Here is an 18745-nt window from a genome sequence, read left to right on the forward strand (position 1 = left end):
TAGTCCATTGTATGGATGTACCACAGTTTAATTACCCATTTACCCATTAAAGCCCGTCTTGATTTCTTCCCTATTTTGACAATTATGAATAAATCTGCTTTAAGCACTCATGTGCAGATTTGGTGTGGACATAAGTTATCAACTCATTTATGTATATGAAGGAGCGAGATTGCTGGATCATATGTCAAGAGTATGTTTAGTTTTCTCAGACTGCCAAGCTGTCCTCCAATGTGGCTGCACCATTTTGCCTTTCCACCAGCAACCAATGAGAGTGCCTATTGGTGCACATCCTTGTGGACATTTGGTGATGTCTGTACTTCAAATTTTAGCCATTCTAATAGGTATGTAGTGGTTCTTCTTAAATTTGTATGTCGTGGTACTTAAATTCGGTCATTTATTTTTAGACAAAAGTTCGTGTTTTACATAAGAAAAGTAGTGGAAAATAGTAGGGAATGGAGGTTCACATCTGATAATCCAGGCTTGGTTTATCTGGGGATTAGATCACCTTTGGATTCCAGATTCAACTTTAATTTATGAACAAGAGGAGATTTCAGGTGGAGAACACTCCTCTATGAATTAAAATTCTATGCAATTTACTTTATCCTTCACTCACTCCAGTATTTTCTGGCTCCATTCAAGTGCAGGTCACATTTCTGTGATGAGTGGATGAAATGACACTGGTGTTCCTGAAGAACGGAGAAGACCGTCTCAACCATGGAACTCTTGGCCTTGAAAGTAGTTATGCATATCCCTTCTTATAAATTTGAGCTTGTTATAAAATAAACAGGTGGGAAATTGACATCGGCAACTGGTATATATAAAATTCTTTTAGACGCATTGAATCTTTCACTCTTATCCCTACAGTTATGAGATCTGACAGATGGATGCATAATTGTCTTAGAATGGTGACATATTAGGACACATGTACAAAACAGACGACACTGATACAGGTGCTCATTGCAGACCACCAGAGATCTGTTAACATTCTGAAATGACTGTCAGGCTCTGAGTGAGATTTTTAAAGGTGCTGAGAATGGATAAGTGAAATTCCTCACCAGAGAAGCACATTCTGCCATGGTTCACACTTCCCTTTTGGCATAAGCTTCAGGATGACTGCTCTCAGTTTGAACCTCGTATGTAAATATTATTTGAAAGGTAAAGGTCAAAAACTTCATGCCATTCAGAAAAATCCCAACCTCCTACCACCCCTGTACTCATGCCGAGAGTAGAAGATGGAGAATGAGTAGTAGACGTTTTACTTTATGCCTGGTCGTGCTATAGAAAAACTTATTTTTCTTATTTTGCAAATGGGAAGCCAGGGTAAACCGGGCTGACAGGCCAAGTGACAATGTTACGATAGTACTAGAAGCCAACTTATTTGCTAAATAAACTTGAGTGCAGCCCTCTGATGACATAATGATGTTGAAATTTCTCCAAAGGGGTGATAAATTCACTTTTATATGTTTTGACATTATAGATAAAGAAACTACTGACACTTCTCACTGATAATCTAATTATAAGCCATCCATAGCCTGTGCAGGACTGTATCTAAATATCATTAGTACATGCTCATTGACTTCAGTAGACATCCAGTAGGAAAGAGCAAATAGTAGATATGTTTCAGCTTGGTTGAAAACTACTTGCTTAAAGCTACTTTGCAAATATCAGAAACACAGAGGGTATTTTAGCATCTAATTGTTAGTTACACAGTATGATTGCTTATACATCATTTTTTCCTTTCCTTGATTCACATCGTAATGAGGCCAGTAAGAGTTTAGTAGCTGTGGTGCGTTGCATTATTCTTCAACAAATATTCAGTCTTTTCTCTTCTCTTGCCACTGAGAGAAATGTACTTCTCCACCCCATGAATTTGGGGCTTGATCCTGTAACTTGCTTTAGCTAATGGAATATGGCAGAAGTGCTATTTTGACAAGTCTGGACTTTAAAAGACATCACGACTTTCCACCAGCTTGTGGAGCACACCTAAATCCAATTCACAGGCTGAAACACAGCTTCAGTACACAACCTATAGCCAACAGTTAGTATGTAAATAAGATCTGAGTATTCGTAATATGAAATCATTAAGATTTTGACATTTTTCTTTTTCTTTTCCTGCCATGCAACATAAAATATTCTTGAAGCTGACAAATGGAGGTATTGATAGAAGAGAAGCATTTTCCACAATAACAACAGAGAAATAAATAGTTCTGGTATTGGCTTGGGACTGATTGGTGTGTGGCAAGGAAATTTATAGGAGCCTGGAAAAAATGGCCACCCATATTACGCAATAAAGAAATATTTAGCTAAGCTTTTGAATGAAAATACCCAGGAGGCTGAGAATGTACTTAAGATATTTACTGTTTGGAGTTTGTTGTCATTTGTTATGTTTGTATCTTGTAATGTATGGAAGAATAAGCTGAGAAAGGATCTATGTGGTTTGCAAGGGGACATGGAGAGTCTAGGGGAGCGTGGCGCACTGGAAAATGAAATGGTTTCTCATTTGTAGATAGTCAAGATGAAGATGAGAAATCCTTGAGCCGAAATGCTAATTGATGCTCATGGCACAGCCTGAGGGCAAAAACAAATCAAAGTTGCGATGATCACAGATTTAAGACTTCTGATTAGATTCATGTGGCCTCCAATAACTCCTTTCACTTGGATAAAATGGCTGAGGAAAAGTGACAAGAGACTCGGTCCCAGGGAGGGCTGATCAACCTAAAGCACTTGTAACTAAGTCTAGTGAGGGAGAAATGACTCAAAAGAATTTTGACATGACTACAGCCCTGGAATAAAAACCTACGTCAGCAAAGTTTCTCAAAAAGTTATATTACTAATGGTACTGCCAGCCTGGATGTAAAAGGCATTTGACTATAACAAACACAAACTGATACTTGGGCCACGAATTCTGTGGGCTGGAAACAGCTCAGCTCCCTCAATCTCATAAACCTCAATGGAGCAGAGAAGCAATGAGTTAAAAGGTTTTCCCAGATGGTGGTTCCAGTAGCTATGGAAGAAGTGGATTGGGGAGCTGTTCCCAGGGAGCCAAATTGGGCCTAATCAAGAAACATCACCTAACCCCAAGGATGGGGGATCATGCAACATTTGGCCTCCAAGATTTCTGAATTGCTATGGACCAGTGACTGCTTTCTGTCTCCCACTCTTTGCCTTTTCAGATGGTGGTGTTTATTGTGGTTAACCTGTTTTGTCCTACAATTGTGTTGTGTGTGTGTGTGTGTGTGTGTGTGTGTGTACGTACAGATGAGTTGTCTTTTGTTCCCCATAGGTCTCAAAATCAAGAGGAGCCACAATTAGCCCTTATATAGACACTATTATGACATCTTGCCTTTAGACCCTGGTGCCCTGATTACAGGACACTTTTGCCGTGTCCCTTCCCTGCAGTGGAAGTGAGCACATTTTATGTGGGAAGAAATAAGTGAATGTGACCAAGATGGCAGACTGAGGTAGGATGTATTAACATCCATCAAATATTCACTCTCCACTTGAGAATAGTATACTTCTCCATCCCACTGATATTGGGCTTAGCCACGTGACTTCCTTTTGCCAACGTAATGTGGAAGTCACATCGCAACAGGTCTGAGATGAAACTTCATGGAGTCTTTGAATTCTCACCAACTCTTGCCTGCCATCACATGAGCATCACATCCTGGGTGGGTGTGCTCCATATCTGGGCCCTGGGATAATAAGTGATTCAAGGAACATGATCCACAGTCCCAGAGCAGATCTACCCACATGTAATGTGAAGGAGAAGTAAATGCCTGTTGCCAGAAACTACTGGGATTTGGAGGAGGTTTATTGCTCAGGTAATCCTGGTGAAATCTAATATGTAATTTTCAAAATTATTGTTTTCTAGTGGGAGAGCCGGAAAAGAACCTAATTGCCTAACACTTGGGCCAGTACTTTAGGCAAACCGCATGTTCAATATTCCTAAAGAATAAATGAAATATACTTGCAAAACCAAGTATTAGAAACTATTGACTAGAGGGGTTGGAAGGAAATCTTAATAAATAAAACCTCCCAGTGTTTCCTTATACATGTTAAAGGGCAGGTTGTATTATTGTTCAGCAATATTCACGTCCCCCTCCAACAATTGGCTAAGAGTAGAAAAACTGAAAAAAGAGATACTTGATAATGACAGTAAGCTTTCATCTCTTACACTAGAGGATTTTTATGATCAGTGGAATCATTTTCACAGACAAAAATACTTGAACCAGTATTTTTCTTTGATTTTATGTTCTTGCCTTTTGTTTCTGAGTGACGGCAATATATACTACATTGAAAAAGGAAAACAAAAAGTATTTTTCAATTATTGAAACGTGTAAAATACCAGTCGATTTAGGGACAATTTTTAGAGCTTCCTTGTAAAAACTGTGTTTCTTTGACATTCTAATGAGATCTGCCTCTAAGTTGGATTCTCTGAAGCAATGATGACTGAGCACATGATTAATGTATTCAGAGATAGCCAAAATGCATTATTTAACTAGTACTTATTTAAATGTCATTCCCTCCTTTTCTGTGATAGAAAATGAAACACATATCATTAGACTGAAGAAAAAGGAAAAGAACATGGGGGTGGTGGAGTTTTGTTTTTCCCTGAAACCTCAGCCTGGTCTGGGGGATTATTCATATTTGTTGCAATGGAGTTCATGAAACAAGTCCAAGGGACAGAGGTAAAGATCTGGGATGTCTCACTCTGGCACTCACGTTTCTTCTGGGCTTCGTACAACACTAAGACTAGCAGAGTGACAGACCTAAATCTTTTCAGATCAATCATCTGCCCATCATGTTACTTGCAGCTTTCATACCAACTTCTTGAACAGTTTTGGGTAGTTTCTGTCATTTGTCCACAAGAGCTGCAGTAAGGTTCTGCTTAGGAGCTTGAGATGGAGGTAAATAAAGTTTCCACCTTAGAGTTAAATGGTAAAGAAGGTTTAAAGAGATTTGTAGCCGGTGGTTGAGGCAAAAGGAATTAGCCCTAGGGCAAAAGTATCAGATAGAATATATATTTTTTTAATTTTTTTTAATGTTTATTTATTTTTGAGACAGAGAGAGACAGAGCATGAACGGGGGAGGGGCAGAGAGAGAGGGAGACACAGAATCGGAAGCAGGCTCCAGGCTCTGAGCCATCAGCCCAGAGCCCGACGCGGGGCTCGAACTCACGGACCGCGAGATGGTGACCTGAGCTGCAGTCGGACGCTTAACCGACTGAGCCACCCAGGCGCCCCCAGATAGAATATATTAACATAACCAAAGAAAAGATGGGTCCAGACAAAGGAGTTTTAGTCCTATAAGCTAGCAAACCTTGTCAAAAGCGAATGTTGACTGTGCTTGTCTGAACACTGTCAAGTTCACACTGGAGTGCTGTACTATATTACAAATGCTCAAGGGAAGCACAGCAATGCTCAATATCCATTCGTTGGATGCTGCACAGACTACTAGGTACCTCATAGCTCGAATATTAGACACTCCTACATTCCTTCCAATGAAGTCATATCCTTGAAAAGCTGGATGTTCAGCAGTTTCTGTGATTAGAAGCAAGCACCATGTGAAAAGGAACCTGGAACAGGAAATGAGGGTGGTGTTGCCCAATCTGATGTCAAGGTTTGCAAAGGTGTGTGGTGTCCGACAGGGGCACACCTGTTAGTAATTGTGGTTATTTAAGAATTATATGCAAATGTGTATTTTTTCAATGTATAAGCATTATTTCTTTCAAATGCTTCTATGTTATTAGTAAACGAATACTTATTAAACTGATGGGCCGTGGCTACTTTACAAAAGGAACTGTTTGGTATTTCCTTTGCCCTATAGGCACTGTGAAAAAATTTGTGAGACACTAAGAGCACAGTGAACTGAGAAAATTTGGAAGTCTCTGGTCTGGACTGAATGGAGAGTGGTTGTTCCATTTGAATATAGACTATACCTGACAGATACAATTCTTATTGTGGAGATGAGATCATAATAACATATATATATGTTATATATATATATATATATATGTATGTTATATATATGTTATATATATATATATGTTATATATATGTTATATATATATACTATATATAGTATATATATATAGTATATATATATACTATATATAGAATATATATATATATATCTATATATAGTATATATATATATAGTATTTTTACTATATGGGGCTTAAACTCATGACCCTGAGAGCAAGGGGCTTGAACTAATGACCCTGAGAGCAATGGGGCCCCCGGGGCCCCATGTGGGGCTTGAACTCATGACCCTGAGAGCAAGAGTCACACGCTCTACTGACTAAGCCAGCCAGACTCCCTTATTCTATTCTTTTTAATGTCAATACACAATGGATTCACATAACTAACTTCTAGCTCTAGTCCCTCATCCCCAGGCAGGTTCAATATCCATTTCCTTAATAAGAATATTGCTCAGGTCTAAGAACTTTGGTGCTCAGGCTACTTAGCAGCTGTGCAATTAATTATAAATTAATAAGCAAGTACCTTTGTTATAGTTATATTTCCCTCACGGCTTTCCTAAACAAAGAGAACGAACATCTTGCGGAGGGGGGAGGACATGAAAGCCTTACAAATTCTCATTATAAATTTATTCAGTAGCGTCCTGATCATACATTAGTCTGAGGTCACTCCTGAACTCTCTGGCTGGTGGAATGATAGATATTTCTGCGCTTGGAAGGCTGAGAATCAGATTTTGGTCCATAGCATTTCAACATGGTAATGATGCAATTCTGTTAGGCTTTTTGAAAAACAACAGTCTGGCTTACTTCAAGTGCTATCCTTGGATTTTATTTATTTATTTATTTTTTTCCATTTTAGCAAACCCTGGAAGCAGTCTGCCTGGACTCAGATCTCATCTCCATCACCACCTAGTTGTGTGAGCTTGGGCTAATTACTTAATCTCTCTGTACTTCAGTTTTCTCATCTATAAAATGAGGATAATAATAATTACTTCAGAATGTAGTTGTGAAGATTAAGTAAAATGATACACTTAAAGCACTTAGAACATGCTTGGCATATTCTAAACCCTAAATAAATATTTCTTCTTTTTTTTTGTTGTTCCTCTGAATATTATTATTGTGATTTTTGGGAATATTTGCCTTGTTTCTTTTATTTTTCACATTTCTACATTTTCATCAAATTTTTCTATGTCCACACCTAACATTCAAATGTAAGTTGGATGTCTCAACAAAGTTGTGACTACAATCCAAGTCTGTGAATGTGGAAAAGTCAGTAATACCAAACATACGTCATTTGCTCATCTATATTTGCATGGTTCTCTCAGTTCGGGAGAGAGCCACATGGCCAGTTTGGGTCAATTACATGTGAGTAAATGCGAAAAGGACTTTTTTATGGGATTCTCCAGTCTTCTCCCTGCCTCCGCAAACAAAAAGAACTTGTATCTTAGAAGATTACCACATCTTAGAAGATGTAGCTAGCACATGGTGGTGCCTCCATTAACCTGGACCCCTTCACAACTTGCTGGAGTAGAATGACCAGCAACTTATGTTGGAGATGTACTATGATCAAGAAATAAACATGCTGTGTAGTAAGCCCTAAGATTTCCCAGGTCAGCTGTTCCACACCATAATCTAAACTCATAGAGTGGGTGTAACTGACCACCAGGCACCTACTTCCTAACGGTGAGCTAACTAACATCAAGGGAATGAATTATACTTATAAATATTTGCTGAAAAACCTGAAAGGATAGTATATGCTTCTTCCGATTTGGGATCTCTAGTGCAGTTGCTGACAGATGTCAGCTGGGGCTCTGCTAACCTGTAAGTCCTACTGTTTTGGATGTCCAAGGTGGCTCATTCATAAGGCTGGTAGCTGAGGCTGGCTTGGGAGCTGATATGGGGCTTTTGACCAGAGTACCAATACTTGGCCTCTCCATGTAGTTTCACTGTATGTTGGCTGGTTGGCCTCTCACTGTTGGCTGGGTTCTCAGATGGAATAAACCCCTAAGAATAAGCATTTTCAAAGAGCCAAGGATGAAGCCACAGTCATTTTATGGTCCAGAGTTGGAAGTCCCAAAATGTTTCTTCCAGTGCATTCTATTAATCAAATAAATCACTGAGGGTAGCCCCTGTTAAATTAGAGTTTACTTATCAAAGGGATGAATGAAAAAGAATTTGTGTTGGCAGCCTTCTTCAACCTATATCATACCCCCTCCTCTAAAACACACATTTCTACTTACCCACATTGATTAATACCCACATTAAAATTCATTCACACATTAAAATTCTTGCAAGCAGAGCAGTCATGCTTTAGCATAATTGAAAATCTGTACTAGTACCTGTTTCTGAGATTTTGCCCATTAATTGCTGAATAAATTCATGAATGGCACAGAAATATCTTTGAATCTTTCCCAAGGTCTTCTGCAGTGCCTAGATTTTAGATGCATAATAAATCCATTTTGAATAAATGAAGGAGACATGTATATTCTGTATAAAATGTCAAACTTAAGTTTATCAAATTAACGTGTAAAAGGTAAATACATAAAGAATATTTTTCATGTGGGTAAAAACTTTTAAGTAGGGCACAGTAAAAAAAAAACAGTTGGAAGCCTCAGGGGGTATTTTCAGTTTTCATATAAATATAAAAAGTAATAAATATATTTTTTTGGCCAAAATATATATTGACTTGAGTAAATATTGTTTCTGACAAAATATAGGAAGAACCAAACATTTCAACACTTTAGAAAAATGCCCTAAAGACAGTCTACTAATATATTTTTTTCATAGCACAATGAGAAGTAAAGAAAAAGAAAAGATCTCTTAAGAATTCTTGAGAAAAGTATTACAATTAGTGTTATTGAGAGTTTAGGACATTTTTTCCCCCAACTTTACTTGGTTGTGAGTATATTGGCTTATTCTGAGTTTGCATCAGTTTAAAATTCAGAAGATGTGAAATAAAATTGCCAATATTATGTCTACATATTCATGGAAACCAAATGAAGCTTGAGTCATATAATTTGTAACAGGACTAACGGAGAATTGAACTTGCTTTTCCCTGCTGATCCTGCCGCCATGATAGAAGCAGCCCTAGAATGAGCAGAAAGAATTTAAGCCTTCTAAGCTGAAGTCTTGAATTGTGTAGAAATTCTTTCCCTTTGTATTCAATACACATTTAATTTGATGCTATATTTTAAGTGTAGTCTCCTACATGAGCACAAAGACTATTCCAAAATAGTCTTTAGAATTCTATTTAGAAGGGAAAAATCTGTTAGAAATGAACATATATAACAAAACATAGGAAAAATATTGTTTTAAACTTACAATAATGGAAAAAAATTCATTCTGTTTGTAAGACCAGAGGCTTAGAGTGTATCTTTTCAACACATGCTTCAACATGTTTTCCATTGTTATTCATGAATTTTTTTATAAAAATTCCTTGGCTTCACATTGCACTGGTTTTACCAGTTTTTTTCCCCTAGACCTGTTTGAAAATTAAGTGTTTTTCTATGATTTTACTTTTTTATTTTATTTTTTATTTGAGAGAGAGAGCATGTGCAAGTGAGGGAGAGGAGCGGGGGGGGGGAGGGAGAGAGAGAGAGAGAGAGAGAGAGAGAGAGAGAGAGAAACTTAAGCAGGCTCCATGCTGCGTATAGAGCTTAAATCGGGGCTTGACCCCATGACCCTGGGATCATGACGTGAACCGAAATCAAGAGTTGGACACTCAACTTACTGAGCTGTTCATGTGCCCCTCTCTATTATTTTATTGACTGTTATTTATTATTATAGAGTTTTCTCCCATCTCATGAATTTACTTAAATAATTCCATTTAAATTTAAATTGTAATTATATAGATCAAAATCTATTCAATTTATAAGCAGATTAACTGTTTACTTCTAAAATATTTAAGATATTTAAATTTTTTAGAATTTAAGGAAGCTCAAAATTCTCTTTGAACTACTCATTAAAAATAGACTTCCAAAATTCAAGAAAAATATTCATTGAAATTCCTATCTTACCAGAGAGAGAGAGAAAGAATTTTAAGTACAAATTAAGACTTTTCTGCAATAGTTTAAATAATTTATGAATTAAAAATATTTTCCTATGGAAACTATCAAATTATAAACCACACCTGATTTTACAAAATACCAATTGATTTCTAAAACTGTAAATATAACTCATATTTTATGTGTCTCAAAAGACCTGATAGAAAGCTGGTAATTGTCTTCAAATGTTTTTAATTTGAAAAAAAGCAAATTGCATTTATCAACTAATAAAACATATAATGAAAGTAATAAGACCAATTTTTATCAGCATGCCTAGAAAGGGCAATGAAAAAGAAGCACAGGGAAGGGGGATTATGTAAGACCACAGACGGCATCTTATGTGCCCTGTGGTGTATGGGCATATGTGAGTGGAAGAACACGGTGGTGGGAGGGAAATCGACAGGAATAATTTTCTCGTATTTTTCTGAAGTCCTGTGGGTAGTCTTCTGGTGTCTAACACATTTGTATTTTTTAAGTGCTTATTGCAGATGACATTCTTGTATATATGTGAAATAAACTTTGTAGAATGGTCAATGCAATGATCTAGGGAAGAATACTATAATGACTCTGTTTATAAGATGCTTTGAAAAAGCAGCATGAATTTAACACCCACTAATTCAGACAATTACATAATATCCAACATATTAAGCAGATAAAATGTTGTATGTTCTTTAGGTTTATCTTCTTAGAAGTTTTAGGAAATTTATATTGTACAATTGGGTCTTAAAAGCAAGATCTAGGAATTGGCCATTGATAAGGAAATTGTCTAATTATCAGTTTCTTTTGTTTTTTCAGAAATAAAAGTCTGAATATAGTTAGCTAAAGTTGAATGATAAATAGAATGAAATGGAATAAACTAAGTAGAATATAGTCTGAATATAGTTAGCTAAAGTTGAATGATAGATAGAATGAAACAAGTCCATCTAGCCCAAAGGTTAACCGTATATAAAAGCCAGGCATTTTTAATCATTACGGCATTCTTCTTCCTTTACATTACTTTGTTAACAACTCCTGTTCCATATCTATCGCACCATCTTTAGAAACTGAATCTTGTGAGGGCTCTTGGGTAACTGAGTCCATTAAGCGTCGACTTCTGCTCAGGTCATGATCTCATGGTTCCTGGGTTTGAGCCCCGCTTGGAGCTCTGTGCTGATAGCTCAGAGCCTGGAGCCTGCTTTGGGTTCTGTGTCTCTCTCTCTGCCCCTCCCCTGCTTGCTCTCGCTGTCTCTCTCTATCTTTCAAAAATATACAGTAAAAAACAAAAACAAAAAACAAAAAAACAAAACCTGAATCTTGTAATATTATATCATAATACCAGCCCTTTTAAAAACCTTACTCATGAGAGGACTTTAAGTGATGACTACCTGTTTTTACTGACCTGCAGAGATTTGTTTTGTAGTACTTATTTGCCACACTTTAAGGCACCCAGCATTTGCTGGTCTTCCTTTATTTGGGAATGCAGTTCCAAGGTAGAATGTGAGAACTGTTCCTTGCTGCATTGCCTTAAGCATGATTCTCTAGTAGCATTGCTTTGAGGCATGATTCTCTTTGTATTGGGTTGTTTCAACCAAGATTACTCCTATTTTTTCACTGACCCCCCCTTTCTCTAGCATGTACACACACACACACACACACACACACACACACACCTTACAAGGAGAGGAAATGCCTTATTATCAGAAGGTGATTTATTAAAATACATAATCTTTACATATATTTTTCTAGTGTTTTCCAAAAGAGACGAGAAAAACTGTGTTGAGTAGAAAAACATAAATGAAAAATATATCAACGCTCATCAGACTTACTTCATTTATTTTTTGTGTGCTGGGCATTGGAACTTGACAAGGAGGATGAAAAGAATATCAATGGTGAGGCCAATTTGTAAACATTTTCTCCTAATGATCTATATATTTATCAAATATTAAACCAGATTAATTACATACCCAGTGTGATCTCTTTAACACATACACATATTACAAAGTAATTCTGACATCAGGGAGAACAGCAGCTGTGTTGAAAACGAGTTGCGTGCATGGTACAACCAGGCTGGTTGATGCGCAGTATTTGCAGAGGTCTGTGTACCACTTACAACCGAACCACCCAGGGTGCGCATTTTAGATCCACCAAGACAGAATCTTCAGGGAGGGGAGCCAGGGATTTTCATTTTGAATATTCATTCTCTGGATGGTTCTAAGACACACTGGGGAAATTTTGAGGGTGAAGTGTAAAATTTCTTCTCAAGGAAAACTTAACTCTTAAAATGAAAATAGAGGAATTAATAATACCTTCAATGCTTTGTATCGTATTTAGCACATTCAAAATTTCAGGTTGCGATTGTTACTTTTTTTGAGAGAGAGAGAGAAAGAAAGAGGGAAGGGCAACGGAAGAGGGAGAGAATCTAAGCAGATTCCATGCTCAGTATGGAGCCCTACACGGGACTCAATCCCATGACGATGAGGGCTCGATCTCAGGACCGTGAGATCATGACTGAGCAGAAATCAAGAGTTGGACTCTTAACCAGGCGTCCCAATTGTTACCTTTTTAAAATACATCATTTTGTATACTAAATTTAGGCTAATGACATTCTCCTCATCCAACAGGAAAAAACACGGTTGCAAATGTACATTCTTTCAAAATCTTCCAAATAGGAAAAATCCTAAGATTAAGATTAGAATACAATGCTCCTATAATTCTAGTTGTGTACAACATTTAATTCCTTGCTATTTTGATTCTTTAAGCTTCTTTTTTTCCTGCAACACCATTATGTCAAGCTTCCACAGTAAGGCACAGAATTGGGGCAAGTATTAATAGACCAATTTAGGCCATAACCCCAAAGTGTCTCAACAATCGATTTAATTTGACTATGACAACTAACCCAGCTATAAATTTCAACAGGGTTGAATAGTCACCCAGAACCATATTTTGGAATGTCTCAACGCAGGTATAGGCTGGACTTAATACTCAAAAGTGCACTTGATTCTGCCTGTTTTTTGGTAGATCACATATATATAAATATATGCATATATATATCAGTCAGAACTTTCTAACATGTCTGTTTATGCGGCACTATTTGTCCTGGCTGGGGATTCCCAGTTTCCTGATGTTAAGTCCGATTATTACTAGAATCTGTTTTTTTTTTTTTTTTTTACTAGAATCTTGGGAAATACCTGTGTCTTCAACTCCTTACCTCACTACAGACCAGAATCAGTATTAGAGTTACAGTCCAAGCAGGTAGACTAACGTAGGATGATAATATCATTTTTCAACATTTTTCTTTTGGCTAGTGCTAGTTAGAGCTATTGTATCCTTTGCATGCAAAATTGCAACAGCTACTATAAGTTAGTTAGTTAAATAGGCATAAGAATGCTGTGAAGCTCAATGGAATGGCTTTGAGTTTAAAGTCTTAGAGGTTAAAGAAAATCCTCCACTCTGCCCTGGTGATACATTCACTGGGATCATGTCCAAATCTATTCTTGGAAGAGCCGACTGTATTACCAACTGTTTTTTGTTGGTACAAACTGTGTTTTGTTTATACAAAAGGTTGATAAGTGACATCAAGAGGAAGCGGCGATTATAGTACCAACTCTTAACCTGTGTTTTGTTTATTCAAAAGGTTGATAGGTGACATCCTTTACAACAGTCATGCAATGCACTAGCATCATTGAACACATTCATTCTTTTGCTCAGTTTTTCCGATGGCATCCAGCCTTTGATGTTGATCATTTTTGTTGGCTCATTAATTCAATTTTCCTTTGTTCAATAAAATCTCCAAATGCTGATGTTGAATTGCCAGGAATAAAGATACTGATGATAGAAATGGCACCAGAGAAATCATTGCTATTCTTGGCCACGGACATTTCCAATCTGAACAATAGTTGTTTTCTTCATAGCTTTCACCAATGTCATATTTTAAGCAGGGATTTTGTGAGCTCAACAAATGAATGGAAAAGGCTGCAAAATACGTTGCAGAAATATCTCACAGGTAAGCAGGAAATTTGGAATAGATGATCAGAACAGAAAAGTTATAAAGAGATGTCTAAGGCAAAAGAGAAAGCAAACCTGCTGAAGTGTGCTTTAAAGTGCGGTATGATTTGGTCAGCAGGTCAGCCACTATCTTCCCAGCTGACTTGGAATCCATCGCTCTATGGAGAATAAAAGGTCAGAAGATTAGGCTATTTGAAGAGTTAACAACTATTAAGAGTACAAGTTTCATAAGAATACAGTGATCCTAAGGTATTTCATCACTCAGTGGGATAAAGTTCATATCCTTTTTAATGCTAATTATTTAAGTCAAGATTTTCAGATTGCAAATATCCAAATAGAGAGTCACATCTGGAGTTTGATGCATGTAATGATAATTAGGGAGGATAGAGGTAACATGCTCATACTGTAGGTTTCTACCTTCCCTATTTTTTCCATCAAAGCATTAATGGGAGGTGACATATACAAAGAAAACTTTATCTGATTGCCAAAAACAACAACAACAACAACAACAACAACAACAACAAACAGAGTAATAAGGAGTGTACTAAAAATCAGGGAAGACCTAGGGAAATTTCCCAAGTTTATTCAAATCTTCTTTACCTTTCTATCTCTCCAGAGACCCTCGAGAGTGGCAGCTGCCCCTTCAACAGTCCCTTCCAATCTTCCAAACTTTTCTCTTGCTATGCTGCTGTTTCTTTACGCCTTAGTTATCTACATTATATAAATAAAGATAATCCTTCCTAGACTCTTTTCTTTGGATCACCACCATGACTGCTGGCAGTCAGGGGTATAATTAAAAATCCTCATTATTGGGTAATCAAAGTAGTAGTGGTTGGTATGGGGGAGTAGAAAGACAGACTCTCCTTTCTTTTTTGTCTCAGTATATAAGTAAAAACTCCCTGGCCTAACATCTCTAGTTCTCAAGGTTCTTAAAAAATAGACCGGATAGAAATATGTCCCTTGCTTTCCTACCTTCCTGAAATGACAAAATAATTAGTGTTCCTCCTTTTTAATTTAATATGCACTATTAATTTAATTAATTAATTTAATATATATGCACTTCCTTACACATAGTAAATATTAAATAAGCATGCACTGAAATGAATTTCACACTATGAGACAAAAATAAGACTGGGCATAAAATTCGTGTTTAAATTAAAATTTATTTGCATGAAATATCTATGGTAAATCAATGAGTTATACACTTTCTAAATTATAACATGTGATATAAAACTCATGTGTTATTATGGTTTTATAACTTATTTCTTTGTGCTCTGCAAGCCAAATCTACTTTGAATCTAATTATTACTAATAGTAGATTTGAGGATACAGAGAACAATTGGCGCCACTATTCTATAGTTTTTTTTTTTTGAGAACAAAAGAAAGAAATATAGAATGCAAATAAGCTAAGGTATATGATACACAAATAGAGTGTAACCGCATATTGTTTTCCCTGCTGCAATAAATAAAATTTCAAGGGAGCTGTTTATAAAAGCCAACCTAATAAACATATTAATCAGCAAAGCCTCTAATCCAAACCTTACGTAAAGCCTTTCCCATGGGAAAAATAAAGTCAAATAGACCCTACAGATACGGCCGTGTAATCTGTCCTCAACTCATTGTCTCCTCGTTGCCATAGGCAGTGGTGTGTGGGAGACCTGCTACCTGCCAATTGTTAAATGTTTTAGATATTCTGTGAGTCAGTTGTTAAACAGAGTCACTAGCAAATATTAATTCATATAAACTTGCAATTAAATAAATCACATTAAAATTAAAGGCAGTAAATAGTTGAAAGTCATCACTTTTTAATTATATTACTACCTGACACAAGTATCTATTCTTTTTTTTTTAATGTTTATTTATTTTTGAGACAGAGAGAGACAGAGTGCAAGTGGGGGAGGGGCAGAGAGAGAGGGAGACACAGAATCTGAAACAGGCTCCAGGCTTCGAGCTGTCAGCACAGAGCCAGATGCGGGGCTCGAACCCACGAACCGTGAGATCATGACCTGAGCCGAAGTCGGATGCTTAACCGACTGGGCCACCCAGGCGCCCCACAAGTATCTATTCTTTTGAGGTGATTTATGTCTCTTATATCTGTATGGTGGAAGTACTATAGAATTCGGTGATATTGTACATCTCTTTCCAATTCCATAATTAAGGATGTCACGTCAGACATACAGTGGGAATATTTTATGGGAATTGGCACATGTTATACATCAGGGATTCCCTCCCCCTCCCCTTCCGAGGCTAGTTGTTCAACATTTACCAGCATGCCACTAACTCTAGGTCACCATTTCTGCCAGGTGTGTATAAGAACATAATGACAGTGATCTGTGGAGAGGAAATCACATCCTCACAATCCCAGAAATTATTCCTTCAGGCCACAGTTAGGAAAATATTATCATTCAACAGGCTATCCAATTACAGCGAAAGAGTGGAGATTCTGACAACCCCCATTCATGAGGCACGAGAGCTCTTGCTCCTTGCCACGACACCGCACTGGCTTCGAATTCTAGGTCTTTGCTATTTCAAGTTTAGGTTTCTGCCAATTGAGAACCCTACCAGCAAGTGTGCTTTAGCTTGCACTGATAGAGCATGTGGATTTCCCATCACAAATAAGCCAATTCCAAGTCTCAAGCAAGCCTCTGGACTGTTTAGTACTGATCTTAATGCGTTCCAAGTACATCTGAATGTCAAAAAGCTAGAAACGGCTCTCAATTTTATTTTTAACGTAGCTTGTCATATTTTTTACAAGTCCCCACTAATTGTAGGTCTTTCCTGTCCCTCTCATCTTTTTGTTTCTTAAAGGGCAAAGTGAGACATTCTCTGAAAGTTTAAGGAAATCACATCTGACTTAGAGAAAGCAGGCCCCTAATTGTGTCACGTTTATAATGCTTTTTTTAAAAAAAAGATGTTAATTTATGTATGTGTGAGAGAGAGAGGAGGGGCAGAGAGAGAGAGGGAGACAGATTCTGTAGCAGGCTCCCCACTGTCAGCACAGAGCCCAGCATGGGGCTCAAACTCAGGAACAAATGGTGAGCTCATGACCTGAGCCGAAACCAAGAGCCGATGCTTAACCAACGGAGCCACCCAGGCGCCCCACATTTGTGGCAGTTCCTAACAGAGAATGAAGTTACAGCCTTTGGTGAGTGATCTGGGGACCTGTTAAAAATATTCATTGACTCAAATTAAAGTGCAGTTTATAATGATGCTTACTTTTAGATGTGTTTCTCAATCTTTTTTTTTTTTTATATCGCCTCTCTAAAGAGAAAAAAATAAATAAATTATAAATTCTTCCTAACAAGAGAAACTAAATACTAAGGAATAAGATTCTGTCAGGTAAATTTGAGCTTTGAGGTGCACCAACCATAGTCATGCCTAAATGCTATCTTTGCACCCCCAGGCCCCACACGAGAACCAATTTTCATCATGTTAGGGGCAATGTCATCCCTGTCGATAATGCACATGCACTTCATTCTGAACGAGTGTACTTAAATGTCCATTTGTTTCAAGTTTTATTAGAGAAGCTGATTTTACAAGACATCGCATATGTATTTGTCAAGTTGGCTTTATTCAGCTTTCAGACACTAAGTTAGACACCCAGGAATATTGTATTCATAATGGTTAGGCGGTCTAGAGCAACATTCACCAAGATGGTCACTGGACATATGTGGCAACTTCTATTTAAATTAGCAATTCAATTTCACTCATCCCATTTTGAGTGCTTACTTGCCACTGATGGCTTGTGTCTTTTATGATGGAAAGCGCAGATAATAGAATATTTTCATCATTGCAGAAAGTTCTGTTGGTAACAGTGTTCTACAGCCTCATCCTCAAAGTGTGTTCCATGGACCTGACATTGCTGTCGTGTGAGAGTTTATTAGAAAAGCATTATAGAAAAGCAGATTCATTTTTGCGCCCGGGAGGCTCATTCGGTTGAGCAACCAACTCTTTCGGCTCAGATCATGATCTCACCGTTCATGAGACTGAGCTCCGAGTTGGGCTCTGCGCAGAGTCTGCTTGGGATTCTCTCTTTCCCTCTTGCTGCCCCTCCCCCACTCTCTCACACTCTCTCTCTCTCTCTCTCTCTCAAAAATAAATAAACATTAAAAAAAAGGAAAGCAGGTTCCTGGACTCTATCCCAGACCTACCGAATCATAATTTGCACTTTTTGCAAGATACCTAGGGTTTCATACGAGGACACATCAGTGCTGCCAAGAGATCATTTTTTGTCTGCCTTTAAATACTAACTTCCTGGAAGATACATCATATTGAAATGTGCCTGATTTGGGGGGCACCTAGGTGGCTCAGTTGGTTAAGCATCCAGCTTCAGCTCAGGTCATGATCTCATAGTTCACGAGTTCAAGCCCCGCACTGGGCTTTGTGCTGACAGCTCAGAGCCTGGGGCCTACTTCAGATTCTGTGTCTCCCTCTCTCTCTGCCCCTTTCCCCCTCTTGTTCTGTTTCTCTCTCTCTCTCTCTCTCTCTCTCTCTCTCTCTCAAAATAAATAAACATTAACATTTTTTTAAATGTGCCTAATTTTTGAGATGTAGAGGTCAATACTTTATCTGCACTAGTTTTTAATTCAATGCCTGAACAACAAACTATTTTACAATTATTTTATAACTAAGGGTGATTATGATGTGTTTGTGATTTTCCAAGTTGTCTGGTTTAATTCACAAGTTAACCATTTGCCCTCATGGTTTGAACCCGCACAGCTTTTAAATTCAGAAAGCCTCC

The sequence above is a fragment of the Lynx rufus genome, unplaced genomic scaffold, assembly GCF_022079265.1.
Source record: "Lynx rufus isolate CCGP_SWC_20201006 ecotype Redwood Valley unplaced genomic scaffold, mLynRuf1.p SCAF_3, whole genome shotgun sequence".
NCBI classification, from domain to species: Eukaryota; Metazoa; Chordata; class Mammalia; order Carnivora; family Felidae; genus Lynx; species Lynx rufus.